General features: G+C 23.5%; 1 long non-coding RNA gene across 1 annotated transcript; it reads right to left on the bottom strand.

Moving 5' to 3' along the window:
* Positions 1 to 6,178: 6,178 nt before the first annotated feature.
* LOC126551375 (uncharacterized) lies at positions 6,179 to 13,538 on the bottom strand. Its single transcript, XR_007605268.1, has 3 exons — positions 13,299 to 13,538; positions 9,143 to 9,207; positions 6,179 to 6,736 (listed from the first exon to the last, which is right to left on the bottom strand). It is a non-coding gene; the product is annotated as an uncharacterized LOC126551375 (long non-coding RNA).
* Positions 13,539 to 20,771: the final 7,233 nt, after the last annotated feature.

Here is a 20,771-nt window from a genome sequence, read left to right as displayed (position 1 = left end):
ATATTATTATACTTAAATAAGTATAGTTAATTGTTTGGATAATTTATTAAAATTAGCAAGAAAAAAAATATTAAACTTAAAACTAATCATGTATTTTATCACCGTAAAACTAATCTGAACGAATCGCATATTGAATGTGATTGCTTTTGCGTACATCATTCCAGATTTTTTTTTATAGTTTTTCTATAATTTTCCCTTATAATAAATTTCAAAATAATCTATCAATAGCCTTGGAGATTTCCAATACTGGTACTAATTTAAGATAAAAAAATTTTAATCTTTTTTTTTCTAAACAAAAAATGCCTTTATTTTCACATTTCAATTCTTTGTAAAACCAAAAAAACCCACTTATTTATAAAAATAAAATTTTATCCTTTTATAAACCTTTTTATTTAAGATTGAAATATATTGATTATTTATAAAACCATTAACTTAACTGTATGTAGGCAGTAGGTACACGTTATATAATTGGTTTGAACAAATAATGGGTTTCTATAAACTGTGTCATTTAACATTTGTAACAAATAACTTATGAAACATTATTTTTGATTATAATTTATAACTCACGTAACGTTAATACTATATTTATTAATGAGCAATATAATATATGATAATGCATTAATACTTTAATTTACTTATTTGCAAAGGTAGTATAAAGAAGTTATACAATTAACGTTTTAATCATATAATCTAACAGGCAGTTTATATTATTTTTATGTAATTTAAATCTTAGTGTGAATTTGAATACCTTGGTATAAAGATTGTTTTCTACAGTTTTTCTACATTCTCTCTTCAAATTACATAACAAATATTAATAATATCAAGAGCCTAGATATGACCATATTTATTTGTATACACTTCTATTTGTCCTATTTACATTTTCATATGGTAAATGGTAATTTTACAATAATAATTTCAAACTTTTAAGATTCAATTGAAAAGAAAACATCATCATTTTATCCCATACTGCTTGCATTGCTTGTAATATATTATTACATCTAATATATAATTAGGCACACATCAAATGATAAATGTTAAATACACAAAGACTTTAACATAATACCATTCCACGCACTTGGTTTAACATTGTAAACATTTCTACCGGAAAATATCAAATATCTATACGCCCCTAATTTGTCGTTACATTTAGATATTTAACATCTGAGAGATTATATTTTTAGGTTGGTATACGTATTATTTTATGAATAATCTGTTTTAGTTTGTATTTATAAGTTATTATTTAATTAAGTAAGTTATGATGGAGATATTATTATATTTAATATTACATTTATACATATATGAAATGTCGTTACGAGGTATATAATAATATTTAAAATAGAATATAGAACTTTCAAATTTATTCATACGGTGTACAATTTTACACTATATTATTTTTTTAATTGTGAAAGTACTTAGCATAAAAATCATACATGCAACTTGTTAGTACACGTTTGTTATGGTGATTATGTTTTCAATAGGTAAAAATTGCTAACAAAAATTAAATTAGTTTCTTAAATGTTGATGATGATTTTTTAGTTAACTATTATTTTGTTTACAAATATTATTGAGTTAATTACTCCTAGTTTTACTTTCGGGGATGGACGTTGATATCATATTATTAAATATCGAGTAGTTAAAATACTTTCAATTACTTAGTTTTGATGTTATATTTGATTCGAATGTAAATTATACGAATCGTACTACATGAATACATGATTGATCTATGTTTCAAATGAAAAATATATTATTTTAACAAAATTAATTTAAAATATACTCATATTTTATTTAATATTTATAATGTATATTGTAAAATATTATAGTTTATTTAATTTGAATTATTAAAAGATCATAGTAATTAATAGTAAAATGTTCATTTAAATAAATGGTCTTGTTTTGTGTACCATAGTCTACCAATACTCAAGCATTATATGAAATGAAGTTTCAAATGAATTATTTATTTTGAAATATTTAATGAATACAAAATTTTGAACTAGGATATATGTTTGGAGTTTCGCCAATATGTTTTTACTTACAGAATGTCACAATAAAATAATTTTAAAAACTAAAAGCGTAGTGTTATTTTAAAAATGAAAAGTGAAATGAATGAGTTATTATTGCCAATTTTAATAGTAATAGTTACGTATATCTAAAGAAGATAAATAACTAATAATTTATAATATAGTGTGATTTAAAAATGATGGTATAATTTATCTATTTCAATGCAAATATACAACTTGTATAACATTATTTAATAGTTTTATAAAAGTTGTATAATATGTTAATAAATTATACCTATGCATCAAAATATTTCAACAGAAACATTTGATTAATTATAATTTATTATTCGATTAGTTAAAACATTTTATTTTTATTACATTTTGTATACATTTGTTGAAGTGTTAATTCAAATTAATTAATATTTTTTTAATAACTCCGCTTTATATTTTGATCTTTTCATTGGTTATATATTGATATAAATATTTTAATTTTTAAATAATTTGGTTTGAAAATATTATTTTAGTTATCTTCTAAAATATTAGAATTAATAGTTTGATTCTTTTACAAGGTTTTAATCATAATTTCATAGATTCAACTTCTGTACCTGTATAATTTAGCGATGAAATAAGAATACACCTGTGTATTATATTAATTTTTACAGCGAATAATTTTTAATTTTTTTTATACTTGCACTTAAAAACAATTGTTAGCTTTTTAGGTAAAACACCTACACATAAACATATTTAATTATGAAACTAAATAACTTCAAGTTATTCATTATAAGTATTAAGTGTAATTACTTAAACTTAAATAGGTACACTCTATAATTATTGTATTCAATACGCTCGATGTAATTGGAAATCAATCTTGGTTAAATGTGTGCACAAAGCGAGGTATACAGATGCGGACTTGCCTATATTCACTTAAATCAAAATACATACGTTTTTTTGTAAGCCTAAAATTTGTAAGTATAAATTTTGCAAAGTTCATTGTTGAATTCAAATTTAACTTATCATTAAGCTATTACAATGTCATAATCATAACTTCCCCAGTTTTTAATTTTAAATTCCAAAGAAGCAGATTTTTTAAGTATTTCAATGTATATAAATCAAATTTTGAATTAATTAGGCATAACTAGGGCTAGGATTTACAAACAAAAATATGTTTATTTGCAACTTTTATTATTGCTTTTGTCAGTAATGTCCACGAAATATCTCATGATGATTTAAATGATGGTGTTTTTATTTTGTATGTGTTTGCATATTCTGAATAAAATGAATATTATTGCATTTTTCGGCTATAAAAATGCAAAAATGCATGATTTATGGTGAATTTCGTTGCTAGACATTTTTGAGTCATGTGATCATGTCGAACGGAATTTAAGTAAACATAAGTATAAATCAAGATCTAACAGAAGATCGTTTATTCACGTAATTGTTTTATGTAATACATTTGAATATTCTTAACAGTTAAGAATAATATTTTATTAATTTTAAAACGTGTTATTTTTTTTTTTTTAGTATATAATATTTCATATTTTTGGTATTTATAATATTAATTGCATATTTTACAATTTTTTATTGTATATAAATCCTAGCCTTAATTTATAACAAATAGTCACTTAAATATGGTATCGCACACAGTTGTATACTTGTATTTTATTCGTATTTATAATTAAAAAAAGTAGAGTGGAAAAATAGAAGTACTTACCTCACAAAATATTGTTCCACTTCATCAAATTATTAAATACTGAGAAAATATTCTCTTTACTACTAAGTTATAATTAATTAGTCACTCGTTTGAATTTTATACATCAAATTACTCAAAGAAATATTATTCTTCGAAATGTGAATAATAATAATAATATGTAATAATACATAAAAATGATATTTTCCTTCAAAAGTGGTAAATAACTTAAAAAATAATAATGGTGAGAAAAAGAAAAAAATACTTTTTTATGACTTTAAATATGTAAACAAACAATTTTAAAACACGTTAAATAGTTTTTGAAATATTGAATGTCTTACGATAAAAAAAAATCATCCTGTATATTATTAAGTAGAGAGATTTCGATTGGTTTTATGTTCTATTTCAATTATACCTTGTTGTTAAAATAGTCTATTATAACACATTTGTTAAAATTATTATAAATAATTGCATATAAAAAACAATTCCGAAGCGAAAATTGCACATGCTTGTTCATTTAAATAATCTACCTTTTTAGATTATTAAATTAAGTATGTCTAGATTGTTGGATTTTTCAAATACATTTTAATATATTTTATATATCCAATTTTATAAAAATTTTAATTTTAAATGGCTGAAGAATTATGATATTTAATTTAGATAATTTTAAATTATTGTAATTCTTACTTATAACTTATGGGGAACCATGTATTAAATTTTCAATTTAATTGACCAAGAAATTTTTTTATCAACATCTAGAAAAAAAATAACTTAAACACCCGGGACAATCATTTTGCTATAAGCCTATAAATAAGTTGGCGATTGTAACTAGTCAATGTGAAGGTCATTTTCATGTATTTGATAAATTTGAATAAAAATAGTTAAATCATCCCATACGATAATTGATTATGAATTGTAAGTCTGTTAGATATTTTTAAGGATATATTATTATTATGCATTTATATTGCTAGATAAGTATTTTTTATTATTAGTTTTAAGGTAGGCCGAATTGATTTTGTTAAAAACAAATCACATAATTAGTTATATTATAATAACTATATTTTTAGTTTTTTTAAAAGAAAATTTATGAGAAACCTTAACGGCCGTGTATTATATACTCAATCCGTAGTTATTAGAATTGTAAATATTATCAACGTTTGAACTACTTACAAATGTTTATAAAAGATTGTGCCTACGTATTTCCAATAATTTTAAATTGCTATAAAAAAAACATAGTGTGGTATCTTGAATTAAATTCATAATACGTAATACTTACATTTTTAATAAAACTTCTAAAATAAATTTATTAAAAAATTCCAAAATAAAAAATTAATGTAAAAAAACAAAAAGAGTTGAACAATTTTAAAAGTTAGATCATGTCTATAAATGCTATCGGAAATATTTGATAAAAATTCAGTCTCTAAGCTTATTTATTTTTAAATTATAACAAGAATAAAAAAAAACCCGATTTCGTCGAAAACTGATATTGAATATTAGTAGTGTAAGTATTCTCGTTATTTCATATTAGTTTTTAACGATTATTTTGTAAAGTACTGGAATTTTTTATACTTTTGACTTCTCAAAGTACTAACTGAATTATTTGCTACCCAAAACTATCATTAAATAGTTGCAAGGGAAATAACTGAAGCATTTTAACAACATCAAAGGACAATGAAAAATACATACAGAAAAAGAAATATATTACTTATTATAAAACGAATCGCTTCATTTAAATGCTAATACAATATAGTTAAGTAAGCATTTAATAATATTATTGGTATCTATTGAAAATAGTCAAAGAATGGTTGTAAAACTAAAAACTATTATTTAAAATACCTTGTATATTAATTTAATAATTATTTAAAATTTTTGTAATTTTTGAGTAGTAGAATAATATATTATCACTTGAGCCACGTTTATTTTAATATGTGATACAATATTATTAATCTTAATTTATATAAATATTTGATAATTTATAATTCATAGTTATGTTCTATATTTTATGTATACCTAAACACATTTTAGAACGTCGTACAATGCAATGAATATTGTAATAGATAACTTAGACAGTCCACATTTTGAAGGCTATTATTAGTCAGAGCTAGTTATTTTACTTTTCAGAAATTTCTGTTTCGTGATCAGTGTTACATAGGTACTTACAATTTACTGATGCGTACTATGTGAATTATTGTTATTATATTACACAACTTTAGTTTTGTAATTATAAGCTATAATTAAACATAGATTTAGTTGCTTAGATACGTTTATAAAACGTTTTATCGTTATCCATTATATAATTGGATATATTATATTTTAGAGTAAAAAACAAAATAACTCATTTAGGTACTTAGTCAAAACTGGATGTGGAATGTAGAAAGGGAATCGATAAGATAAAAAATATTGGTCTAATGATAATTAAATAGAAACTATATTCATTACTAAATATATAAAAATATATAGGTAACATTGCAATTTATTAAGTTTAAGTCATTCAATCAGTTCACAATCTTGTACTAATGTAGTTTAATATAAAATAAATGTATTGAAATAAAAAAAAAAACACCGTCTTAAATTGTTAGTTATAAACACATTTCATAACTTAATATCAATAACAATAATGGTTAAGTTTAAATGTAGTTACTTAACATGTATACTATAACAACAATCATAGTGTCAAGTTAAGCATAATATTATATTTGATATACCTTCTTTTAATGATTTACAACTATACAAATTATGTATACTAAGGATAGGTATAAATGCATGTATTTATTATAATATTTTGTGCATTATATATATATATTATATGTGCATATACTTAGTTCATCAATAAAAATAGTTAAATATAATTATAATCAAATTTAGTCAATAATTGGGTATTTTATTTTTAATTTTATAATGTATATAGTTTAGTTTTCAATACCAGTAACTATGATATCGATGTATAAATTTTCTGGTTTTTTTAATTTTATGTCTGGGTGGTTTTATAATTTTCCGATGATGATGATGGACGTAATGTACCAACAGAGGAACGTGAATGACATGTTTTTCACTGTAAACAAAATTGTAAAATATTATATTAACTACAATTATATTAAAATATTAATTAAATAAAATTAGTATAAATAATAAATATATCGAAACTCTTTAATTTATATAATCATAATTTTTATTTTCAGTTTTCAACCAATCAACCAAATAAAAAAATACATTCATTTAACTTAAAAGTTGTTTACTATAATAATAATTATTATTTATTAGTATTTTTTTTTTTAATTTTTGTATTATTGTTACATAGGTACACAATAGTTGGTTATTACATTATCAGCTTAACAAAACAAAACAAACAAAAAAAAAATATATTATAAAATAAATGTTGATGTTGCATTTTTTGTATGTGTACCTAACTTTAATGTATAATGTGTATAAAATAATGAAAAAAAAAATATTTAATAGGATATATTTTAAATTGTTCTTCGTCGAGTAAAGAGCTTCATAATTAATATTATTAAACACTACCCGCCAACTAAAACCATAATTATACATTAAACTATACAGTAATAAAATAAAAAATAATTATCTATTTATTTTGAATTTGTATGAAAAACAAACTAAAAAAAATTTTAAATAAAATGAATTTATTCATTAAATATTTTTGAAATATGTACTAAGTATGTTTTAAACTATTGTATACAATATGTACAATTATTGATTAATGCTGTTTTAATAGGTATAATCTATATAAATACGCATGTTCATGAATAATTTTAGTATATGTATTTTCGAAGCAAATACAAAAGATTTAATTAAAAAATTGCATTTTAAGGTTTTATTTGAGATAGAAAAAGATACAAAATGATATGCAATAATAAAATGAACATTCTATGTGATATTTATGTGATGGAAATGAAATTAACTAATATTATTTATTTCTTGTTTTTACATATTTTTATATTGACTAATACATTTTGACGGTCACAAACTTTTTTATATCCACTCAATGACAGAAGTTTAATTACTTGAAACCACTGTAGGGCAATGTTTTCACTGTTTTGAAATGGTACAGCAGAGTTTTTATAATACGATGCATAAATGTATAAAATTGTGATCAGTGAATTGTCCAGTTATTGTATAATATAAACAGGTGATTAAAACTGTGATCAATACGCAATATTTATAATAGCGGTAGGTAACACTTCGTTGAGTCATATCCATTGCAGTATATTTATTTTTAATTCGTTCGATTTTATTACATATTTTTTTGTTTTATTAATAAAAAAATCGAATTTAGTTTATTTTGTTTAATACAAAACGGAATTCATTTTTTCTTAAAATAGTACATAATATTTATTCACTTGGATGTTTTTGTAAAATTTTGGAAGTATAGTTTTATTGCATGCTGTTTATAATTGTGTCACGCCGTCTATATACTAGCGATGGTATTCTATAAAAATTACATATTTATTATTTAATAAGTATTCATTTTTATGAGAAGTAATCAAACGTAAAAGGTAATTTTTAAAGTTATTACGAAAAACAGTAAATAATTTACGAATAGGTTAGTAATATTTTTAACGGACGTTTTCACGAATATCGATCACATCAATACCGCGACGAAAAAATAAATTTGATTCCAACTATATTATATTATACACTATTATTCTCCGATTGAGTCTAAATAAAATATATCACGGTAAATAATAACATGGCTAATTTTCTTGTAAAGGAAATTTCGTTAAATGAACATTATGACACTTCTGGAGTATCATGTGAATAGTTTGCGGATCCATTTGACGTAAGACATATTTTGTCACAAGCGTATATTTTCGAATCAAATTAATCATCGTGTAAAGGATACACTATTAGAAAATAATGTCGTAATACACACAACTATGTGTGACCAATCAATGCACTCTAGTTCAATATAATTCAAAATACGGAATGCGTACTTAAGTTTTTTTTTTTTTTTACTGTAAGTGTATATAAATTATCAATTTTTGAGCGTGTTTGTAAAATCGTAAATTAATTTTAGTATAGTATTGTAATTATCTTTCAATTTTATTATAACAAGTTGAAAGTCGTTTTACGCGCTCGAATAATAATTATATGTATAATTATTATTTTTTGAGAAAAAATAGTATAATATAAGTTTTGTTCAACGATTTTTTACATAAAAAATAATAAACAATAACCATTTCAGAATTAAAAATATAACATAATATTATATTACCTAAGTGTCTACTGTTTTCACACATATTCTCCTGTAAAATTAAATTCTAGTACCAATAGGTAATTATATTTATTTTTACATAATTTGAGAATACAACAATATGATATTATATATTATAATTACACTCAACATTTGAACTGTGAAACACAGTATCCAACAGTAGGTAGGTATCTAAGATTTAATTTTTTAAAACTAAAATTGTAATTAAGTAAAATTATATTTTCTTACTGTATAGTATGCGCCGCTGTAAAGGAAATGACTAGAACTGCGAGCAGTGAAATTATACTGAGAACCTGAAACAGATTATTACAGTGAATGCATTACATAACTAAAATTATTACAGTGAGTGAAGTTAAACGTTTATTATTTGTAAAGAACTGATTTTCCGTTTATTCGTCAATACGATGCTACAATTTTTGGTACAAAAACGTTACGTTGTATCATTGTGAAATCTGTTTTGTTTTGTGTGTGTACAGGAAATAATTTAATAGCGTTTATATGCTCTACATTGGTAATAAAATGAATTTGATTTAGTATAAATAATGTGAAACATAATAATACATATATGGAAAAATCGATTCCGGTATCCAATAGAGGAAATCTATAATGTTAGATAACCAATATTTTGTCGACATATTTGATTGGTATGATAATTTATATATTATATTAAACACAGTACATAGTAATATAAATATAATATGTGAAGTATGCTGTATATAAAGAGAAATAAATAAAATGTAATCCGTTTCACAACAGTGCACAACAATGCAAACGAGATGTAACGACACATCGCGAATCAATAATTTTGTTTTTTTTAAATTTTTTCCTATCATTATCCGATATTTTTTCTGTTCACGTACATTATCAATATTATACCTAGGTATAGGTGAACTAACGAAAACAAATATTTTATGCTCCAAGCGTGTCACGTTAGACCATGACGAACGTTACACGTATATGTAAGTCCAGGCATGTAGCCAGGATTTTAATTTTTGATTTTTGAGGGGTAGCTTGATTAGGAGGGGGTCTAAACATGGTTTTTATTCTCTCAGTCAAACATTAGAATAAATTATACTTTATAGTAATACTTAATAAATAATTTTACAATTTTCATAAATTCATAATAATTAATTAATTAGGTATAATAATTTTAAATGATAAAAAATTAGAAACGATTAATAACCAAGCTCATGTTTAATATTTTATATCACACGAAAAACAATAGTACCTAATTATTGCTATTCAAAATTTCAATAACGATTACAATGATTTTAGTTTTTTTGGGGGCACATAATTTTGTTAGTTATTTTATAATTTATATAATAGTTATATAATATTGTAGTCATGCCGGTCTGAACCATTGTAATCACGCATCCTAGTTGATCATATAGTTGCTCATTATGTTTTACAATACATTTTAGGGTGTTTTTTTTTTTATCTCAAACCATTCATTATTATTAATATTTTTTAATATTTTTTATTGTAATACATTTTAAAGTTATTTTAGTTTTAAAAATGAACAAACATTCTTAGTTTCATATTCCAAAGCAGAAAATTACTAAGAGTACTGCTATATTATATTTAAATCCGACTTTGGACGAGTAGTTAATGATTTATGGATATTTAAAGATTAGATGAGTGAATATAGTTGATCAAAGTTTTTCGGGGTTCCCCTCCATATACCTAACCTATGCCATCACACTTCGCTCATCAAAATTTTCAATTCTCATAAACTACTCGTCCAGAGTATGCAAATCGAAATACTTTGAATATTTTTTCTACTAAAAAATATGAAACTAAACATATAATTGTCATATATGTTATCTTGTAAAAAGTAAACCAACTTAACAAATGTTCTTGTAGAAAATTTTTGTCTTTTTATTACTGAAGATTATATAAATTAAATATTTCCAAAAATGTTAATTTGTCAAATTAAAAAGTTAATTATAAAATAATCACTTGGTACGATATTTTTGTAATTTCATATCACTAAATAGTAAATAGTGTACGTCGTGTAACAGTAAAATGTTTTTAATTTCAATGTATTTAATTTTAATTTATGCGATTTCAAGAATAACGATTCTATGAAGAGGACCTTAAAATATTTCTGGGAGTGGTTAAGAAACTGTGGATACATTCTATAGATACGTGAGTACCTAAAACTAAATAAACACATTATTCTTCGTGGTATTTAAAATGAATCAAAATATCGTAGAGTAATTATAATTTTAATTACACTCTGTGCATCATTAGGCAAAAAGTTATTTTTACTATATACAAAGTGCATATATAGTTCAAATTATTTGAAATTTTCTATGGGTACTGTTTGCTTACGACGTTAGGACTCGTACATCTTGTGTATGGAATGGCAATTATAGAGTATACAATATTATAATACTATCGTTATTTCATGAAAGACTTATATGTTATTTTCAAAATTACGTTTCTATTATGAAAGGATAACCACAATACTACCGCATTGGAGTTCACTGATAAAACCACTATTATGTCCAACTATAATATTTTGAAAATATGAAAACCTAAATTATTAGAATAATAAAATTGGATTGCATAATTTATCTAATATTTATGTGTATATATATATTTTTTTTTTAAAGAAGCCGCATCTGTTTTTTTTTTGTCAATCACCCTCGTAGTGTATGTTCTTTAAATATTGCGATATTATTCAAACTATATATTGAGCAAAAATTACGAACAAAAAATTATTTAAAATTTTGTTGTGATAGATTCCAACTATGGGCGATAGTATAGAATGCCTAATGGATATTTCACAAAAATATAATAATAGACACGGTTATTTGTGACTCCTTAGGCGAGAAGGGTTTTTTTGCAAATACAAAAATAAATTATTATTAGTTAAAAGTTACAAATTACTAATAATTAATAAATAATTATTACCTATATTAATACCTTTAATGATATTGTTTATTCTCCTCCAAAAATTCTAAAGCTTTAAAATTTTAAATATTTAAAAATTGAAATACATTTTTTGAAAAAATATTAAAATAAAAGTACTTTTATCATTAATATAGGTAGTTACAATGTTTTAAATTTTATATTATTACAGATATAGACTACATAATTTCCAATACTTAAAATTCTCTTTTGATAATATTTTATAAGTACGTGATCTACAATCAAAATTAGTGTGGATGTAACTTACACAAATATAGTAAATAGTTGTACTCTGTCAAAATAGGTACATAAGTTTAGGGAAAATAATTAAACAATTAGATATACACAGCAATTTGAAATATTGATTTTGAAAAAGAAAAATCTTATCACAAATAGTCAAATTTTATCTGATGTTATAGAAAAGTATTCACGTTCTTCGTGAGCTCATATTGTAATTAATATTCTAGAAATAGTTAGATTATTCGACATTAAATATCTACAGACGAAAAGTTTGAATTTATTTAAATATAATTTAATTACGCCCCAAACTGTTTTCCTAATAGTAGATATATGTGTATTAATAATATTGAAGATATTTAAAAAATTATTATATTTACATAAACATTATAACAAAACAACCAATTAAGAATTATTTATCAAAGCCAATTTATTTTATTACATTTTTTAAACTAATAATGTGGTAATTTACTATAGGTACGTATCATTGAAATGTTAAAATATTAAATAAAAATTAAATATTAATTTTCACTAGGCTACATAGTATTATTAATAATATAATAATTACAAATTGCACCACAACATCAATTATTAAGTAGGTACAAAAATATAGGTTGAATACAACTTTTTTTTTAAATATATGTTTACATAACTATAGTTTTGCGCGCACTTACTATTATCGAGTGTTATTTCCTACTGAATTTGAATAATGATAATACCTATACTTTTTTAATTGGGTTTATTGCTCTCGGGGGAAATTCATTAAAAAACGAGTTCATTAAATTTTACCTAGTGCAATATCTCGATTCTCAAGTACTTATTCAATGATCTACAATATTCGATATTTTCTGAGTATACCTTATTACGTATAATAATATATACTGCCAACAAATGACAATGCTTTAAAAAATACCACTTTTTACGTTATTGAATCTCGGTTACATATCATTATATGTGGCTAAATTACCAATGTGTGTTATTAGCTATAATAGATTTCGATACAAGTTGTGAAAAAAGTTTGTTTAAAAATCGACTATGGAGTATAAATTAATGAAATTTTACAACAATTTATAAGAAGCTCGTGACCGCGTTGCATTGGCCGATAACATACAATCCGCCGAAAGTCGTTTGAAAACATAATGTGCACGTTTTTTGGATATTGTTAAATTTATATTAGTACCGTTAAAACTAACTAACTAATTAATCAATTAATTAAATCCCGAATACTCACGCTCTTGTTGACCATTTTTGAATACGGATGTGCGCACAAAAACACCTTGAAACAAACAAAAACAATAATAATAATAGTTAGGTAAGAACAAACGATAATACACCGCGAGGTCTATATATTCACATATATGAATGACGTAAAATTGCAATATCGTAGAACAATGTCACACGTTTGTCGATGCACGTCGGAAAACTAATAGATACCAATCTATACCAATATCATCAGTATGTTATTGCGAACACGTGCGAATGAAAATAACAGTAGTGGCGATCGTGAATCGTTTTTATAAGGCATTTCCCGCCTCTCGGTTTTCACTCGCAGAAATTCCGGCAGGTTTTCCGAAGGAAATTTCGACATAATTTGTGTATAAAATAATATAGAGTAGGTAAATAATTATACTTCAATAACTAATATAATATTACCATCTATATGACATTGTAGTATTACAATATTGCATACATATTTATACGATAGTAAATAATGATATTATATCACACAGGGAGATTCGTTCATCATTATATTTTACAGTCATTTTTTGTAACATATTACGTTCAATGTATTTAGCAATATTCAACAGTTAAATACTATACATTCGTCATAACAATGTTGTTAGTGTGTTTATTGTCATTAATTTTAACTTACATTTTTAATTGAAGGGCTTGGAACAACAACCAGGTAAATGCACTTTTTTCGAAAATGCAGTTTTTCGTAAATTATTGTGTAGGATTATGTATTTACATATATTTGGGTTCAACAACTAGATAAATTAGATAAATATTTTACCAGACAAAAATTGTATTTTGTTGTTGTGGATAAAATACATTTTATGTCACTTGTTTCGTTATACCTAACTCAATTTAAAACCTTAGTTATAAAATTCAAATTTTCAATTTTTTTGCAAATTTTTTGAAAACTACTATGAGTAATGAATATAGTAGTTACGCTCAAAAAAACAATACTAAAACAATACAACCAGATAAATCCATAGGTTTCATAATTTTGAACAACTTTTGTCTAAAGAAAAAAAAGTTAGCTAAATTCTAAGTCCACAGTATTATTTTTCATCATATGATTAATAGAAAAATTTAACTGTAACCTAACATGGAATGAAACGGTTTTTTATCAGCCTTGAACAATTTCAAAAAATGGAATTACCTGGATGTTGTTCCAAGCCCTTCAATTTTCTGAAAATGTTTATGACCCTAAAAATTGTAATATCGAATAACGCATGTTATTGTTATTGTCATTTAAGAATTAAAATATAATAACGATAAAAAATGTTAGAAAAAACATTTTTTTCTTTTTTTTTTGTGTTGTGTTACAAAACTTAAAATTTTGAAAAATAAATTGCTTTTCTAATAAATTATTTTATCGAAAAAATTACTCAATTATGATAATTTGTGATTCATCAATTAGTATAGTGCTTGTATATAAAAATATATATAAATATATTTTGGAATGTTTTAGTGCTCAATTATTAAGTTTTTCAAAAAGACAGTGACTTATGATGTAATAAACTTGAAAGGTTTATTTAAACTAAATCTCACTTAAAATATTAAAATAATTAAATCCGATCAGTGTATATAATGCATTTCAATGCACGATGAGTGTATAATATTTTGATGTATGATTGTTAATGGTTTGCTTAGAATGTTTTATTTATTGGTATGTGTAATCCAGAAAGTCAGATAAATATGTTTTGACTCTTAGAGATATTTTTGTTTAAATTTATGCTTATATTATTATCTGTCTGCTAAATATAAAGACGGTCTACTGTCTAGTTCGGATAACTTGTTTGATTACATGTTCAGAATGAATTACACATTATATAGGTACGTAGATATATGGTTTTTTCGAAGTAATCATTATTAGCAGTTTTGTTATACACATGACATCCCACTTACGTTTCTATGTTTAAGCTATCAGTCACGTCAAATACGTATAATGTAATAATACGAGATATAAAAATATGTACGTTTGTGTATATATATCATTCAACGATCGTGTTACTATTATACATCGTTACATAATTTATTTTATTTTTAAAAAATATTTCCGAGATTATAAGCATAGTATTATAATATTATACACTTTAATGTATAATCATATTTATTATATTATACAATCGCAGATTACGAGATACATCCGAAACGTTGTTATAAATGTGATATATGAATGATAATATAACATATAGTATCATATCATATTACAATCAGGATTATTGAAGTTGTCAAAGTAATAATTATCGTGACAATTTCTAAAATGTATTCTTTTCATTATTATTTTTCACGACGTCTACTACAGTGCGTAATAGAAATGTAAAACATTTGTTGACAGACAGTTTTCGATCGGGCAAACCAAGATATATTCAATTTTATATTTGAGGATTTACTTTCAATGATACTTTCTAGTAATTTTTCGTTATTGAATATAGAAATATAGAAATATAAATCTAATATATATATATATATCTAAGAAAAAATAAAAGGTGAGAATTCGATAGTTGTGTCAAGGCTACAAAATTAAAAATACACACACATATATTATACATATTGTATAGGTTTCACATAAAAAAATCTACTTCCTCAAAAGAAATATTTATATTATTACGATTACTTACTTTTTTTTTTTAATATAATATTTTAAGTGGTTTTTGGCTGTATACAAAAATGTTCAACGAATTGTACATATTATTTTGGAATTTTTATATTATATAATAATATTAAGATTTTTATGTATTAGTACATCAAGTTCTCATCAGATAGCAAAGAAAGTAACACGTAATCGAATTCGCCTTTATTCTTTAATCAACCAATTATGCGGTTACTCGGTAAAAACAACATATTATAGTTCATTTGCATTAGAAATATATAGATCTCCGCCCCCGATATAAACTATAGTCGTTGCTCATTGAATGTTCATTATGAAGATACTTTAATGCAATAACTGCTGGTCCGTGTCCAGCGATAGCCGTATCGATTAGGAGCGTCGTGCTACTGACCGAGATTAGCAATTTTGTAATTTTTATAACCCCATGGTTCCAACGCCCACTCCTTTTTTATTTGTTTATAGGCGCTGGTTATCGAGTGTGTGTTCCGTCTTAAATTGAGTAAGTCACTGTAATGCATATGTAATAACTTAAAATTCAATAGGTAATAATAAATTATTGCATACGAATAACAAAACGGTTTGTGAGCCTATACAATGTATCATTAAGTTATACTTAATATGTATATTTTATTATTTATTTATCTTGCTAATAGGTAGTTATTTATTTTACCATTACAGTAATATGATAGCTGAATTAATATACAACTAAAACATTTTATTTATAACATAATATATTACTGCAGTTATTAATATTTAAATCAATACCGATTTACCGTAAAACGGTGTGAATTTATTCGTGGTATGAATAGGCAATAACTTAAAATTAATCCGAATATTTTTAAAAGGTAATTTTGTGTAATAAGTAGACGTTTAATAAAATACAATATGAAAACATTTAAAATTTCCGACCATTTTTTTAAATTACGTGAAATGAATTTTAATATTAAAATAACAAACTTGTGATTTTAATGAATTTATTCAAATTTAAATGCGTATAAATAATAAATAATGACTATGAATTTCCAATATTTTTTTATTGTCGTAAGAATAATTTAAAAAGAATTGTATACTTAAATTAAGTTTTTTTTTTACTAAAAAAAAAACAAAACTTGAATCTTACGTCAATGATAAATCAAAAAATAATCATTGATGTGATTGGCCGGCATACAGAAGTTAAATTTATAAATACATGCGTATATATTTGAATAAATCTCACAATTTATATAAATGAGCCACGTAACTACTTATTACTGTCTGTGTCTGATAATCAGATAATTTCCGATCTTCTTATTTATTACTTTGACATATCTGGTCTTATAGAATTGTCATTTGAGGACTTGGAGTAGGTGCGGCCAAATCGTTTAACTCCATGACTTTGAATTATAAATCTTCGCATGACTCTCGATATCTCACGATATGAAATCAAATCTCTTTTACATAACTAACTACGAATAAATCTCATGATAAGACAAACGTCTCCCATATTCTATACTTATGTCTTCATTTGAAAATGGAACATATTTTTATCAATAGCCCATTGCTTAGCTCAGTTGTAATAAACTGTTAATCCAGTAATCAATCGGAAGCCACATAACCATCCGATATCTTTCTAATGTTTAATACGTAATATTTAAATTCTATATTTCTATATTTTATTCTTTTTTTTTTTTTTTTTAACATTTATTTGAATACATACAATCTGTAAACGTAATTACAATAAGCATATGAGCTGAAAGGTACAGTTGACAGTGAAAAATCGTGAGGGGAGTAGCTACCCAGCAGTAACACTCGACGTGATGTTTGTTTGGCTATTTTACATTTTATTCTTAATTTTAATTTTTAACAATGTTTTTTCCAAACAATAATTATAAAATAATTAATATAATTATTTTACACTACTTTGATATTAAATAAATCTAAAATGGCTCTATATTTTATATCGGGTCCCTGTACTAATGAAACTAATATTTTAACCGGCATCAAAAATTATGGTTTATACGCCTAAGTTCTTAATCGTATTTAGACCAAAAATATTCTACACATTTTAATGGTCGATAAGGTTGTTACAAGTAAATGCTTGTGTCATGTTAAATAATATTTGATAATGTTTATGCGATAATTCATTTTTATTACGCGTACTGTGTATTACGATTGATGTAGATTTAGTTGCCTATCCTAATAAGAACACACGATTTTTTTTTCTAATTTATTCATGATATAAGTTTTGTTTTTTGGTAAAAAAAAATTGAAAATTTAGTTTTTCTTACAAATATAAAAATAATAAGACAAATAGTCTCATTATTTGGTTTTTAGTTGTACTATCTTTATGAATTCCCCAGAATCTTAATATTTCATAAATTATTTTGTAGGTTTCTAAAACTTTTGTTTTAAATGATTTAATACTTATCGTTTAAATATCTAACATAAGATTTTTCATAGTTTTTATAAATAGAAATTTAAAAAATATTTAGCTAAAAATAATATATAATAACATATTTCGTATGAGCGATTAAAGTTATTATATTAGAGATGTTATTTGTTTTTGACAAAAATTAATTCAACTTATCATACTATAGCTACTGATAAAAAAAAAAACTATATAAACATAAAATTATAAAAATATGTTTTTAAAAACACAGAATAATTAATAACTGACTATTTTCGACAAAATAATTTTTTGTATGTTATAATTCATGATTGATTTCAAGTTTAACACTTGTCTTCCATTTCATTAACTTATTGAATGACTAGATACACACGCGATAAATACAATTCATGGACTACTTAAACCTCAAAAGCTGTTAATTGTAGAAAAAAAAAGAAATATTCCTATGCACATATCAATCCGTTCTGTTTGTGATTTAGTCGTATCAATAGTTTAAATGTTTAGACCTTACGGTGGAAACGAAAAAAATCTAAAGCATACACATAAATATTATATGTAGTATGAAACCCCGATGTGATGTTGTCAATTTTTTTTTAGTTTCCAGAATAAAAATCTATAAAACAAGAAAAATCTCTAAAGGGGACCGATTGTTAGGTAATGGTTGTTTTATATTTTGATTATTATTTTTTACACAATACATTGTTATTTATAGTTAACAAGCAAGTTTAATGTTTCAACCTCTGTGTTTCTCGACTCGGTTGTATTTGCTACTCGATCGATTTATTCTTCGATTTAACTTCCACGTGGCCTTATTACTGTAAAAAAATATATTTGGATCAACTCGTGTTCCATGTTATAAATAATACAGTTATTGTGTATCTATAAGTGGAGCTATAACTGTATAATTATTATTTGTATAAAACTAAAAATGTTTTTAAAAAATGATGGAATCAGGTAAATTCTTACATTAAATCATCGGTTTAATTTTTAATATAATTCAAATAATAAAAGTAATTGATGTAGTTTATAAATTTGCATTCAAAGCTTCAATCGCATAAGAAAAATTGAGTGAGCTATATATATTTACTTATATATATATATATATATATATTATTTAGCTATTTAATTAATGATTAAGTTCAACATTGAAATTGCTATCTAAACGTGCCAATAACGAATATCAAAAGACGAGTAGATCGGTTTTTAATTAAAATTATAAAATTGAATATTCTATGTATTTTTAATAATTTGAGCTTACCTATAGCTCATTTAGAGATACACTTCCGATATAATAAAACAAGTTTTACACGCGACAGAATTGAATTCAAAGATTTTAATTAAAAATCAAATAAAAATGCATGTATTTTTAAAATTTCAAACTGAAACAAGGTCAAACATATATTTTATATATAAAATAAATATCACGGTTATCATCATTGCTTGTCAATATTATAGTTTAGCTTTATAGAATAAATATTATAATAGTAACGGGACATTAATAATTGGCTTCCGCATTGCAGTGATGTACCTCTATTGCCTATTCATTAAGCCGTGTAATAAACAAATCTAAGATAAGAGTATCATTTTACGTACTTTATTCACGTGTTCACTTCACGGATTACACATTGCAGTGTTGTTATAAATAATAAAAGAGTAAAATAATTATTTCTCTATCATTGTGTAATATTATTAATATTCACTACAGTTTGGCTATACTCATATTATGCATCGCTGTTATAGGTATTTTATGATGAGTATTACTATTAATCAAAGTGTATTGTTTTGCTGTCATATGTAAAGGTAAAAGTATATTAATGGTTTTAATGGTTAAAACTTTTTACATTTGAATATGTTTGGGTTTTCAATATTTTAATGATTGGCGATTGTTTTAGTTTATAACTTTTATTGACGATGACAATGGGTGAACATATGATGAAGTTCTTAGAAAACTATGTAATGGAAATATGAAAGGTTTGCCATTAAATTTAGAAAAATGAAATGTGTAAGTATATATTTAATAAAGCAATAATATTATAGTCAAGTAATTAGCAGTTTAAAGGAATTTATTATAATTGATATTATATTTAATTAATAACTCATATAATAAAAATAAAAATATATATATTTATATTTACATAAAATCAAATCATATTGTAATATTTATAGGTATTTAAATATTTAATAGTTTCTTTTATACATGAATGTTATTCCATGTTGTTAATTTTTTAAGTGATTTCATTTTCAATTTCATTGTTTTGTAGTCGTACAAAAAATATTAAAATTATCATAAAAACTCGACATACGTTAATACTTAAATTATCATTTGATGAATTTCGATGATATTTTAAAAGTTTTTTTACTAATTTTATGGGTTATATATATTCTCGTATATTTAGACAATCATTAGTATTATTTTATAAAATATATTATGTGGAAATAGTTTGGGTTAGTAAGTAACTTAAGTAGTTTAAACCGAT

The sequence above is a fragment of the Aphis gossypii genome, chromosome 3 (genome assembly GCF_020184175.1).
Source record: "Aphis gossypii isolate Hap1 chromosome 3, ASM2018417v2, whole genome shotgun sequence".
Taxonomy (NCBI): domain Eukaryota; kingdom Metazoa; phylum Arthropoda; class Insecta; order Hemiptera; family Aphididae; genus Aphis; species Aphis gossypii.
The sequence above is the reverse complement of the archived record's forward strand: the minus strand, read 5'-3'. Positions and strand labels throughout refer to the sequence as shown.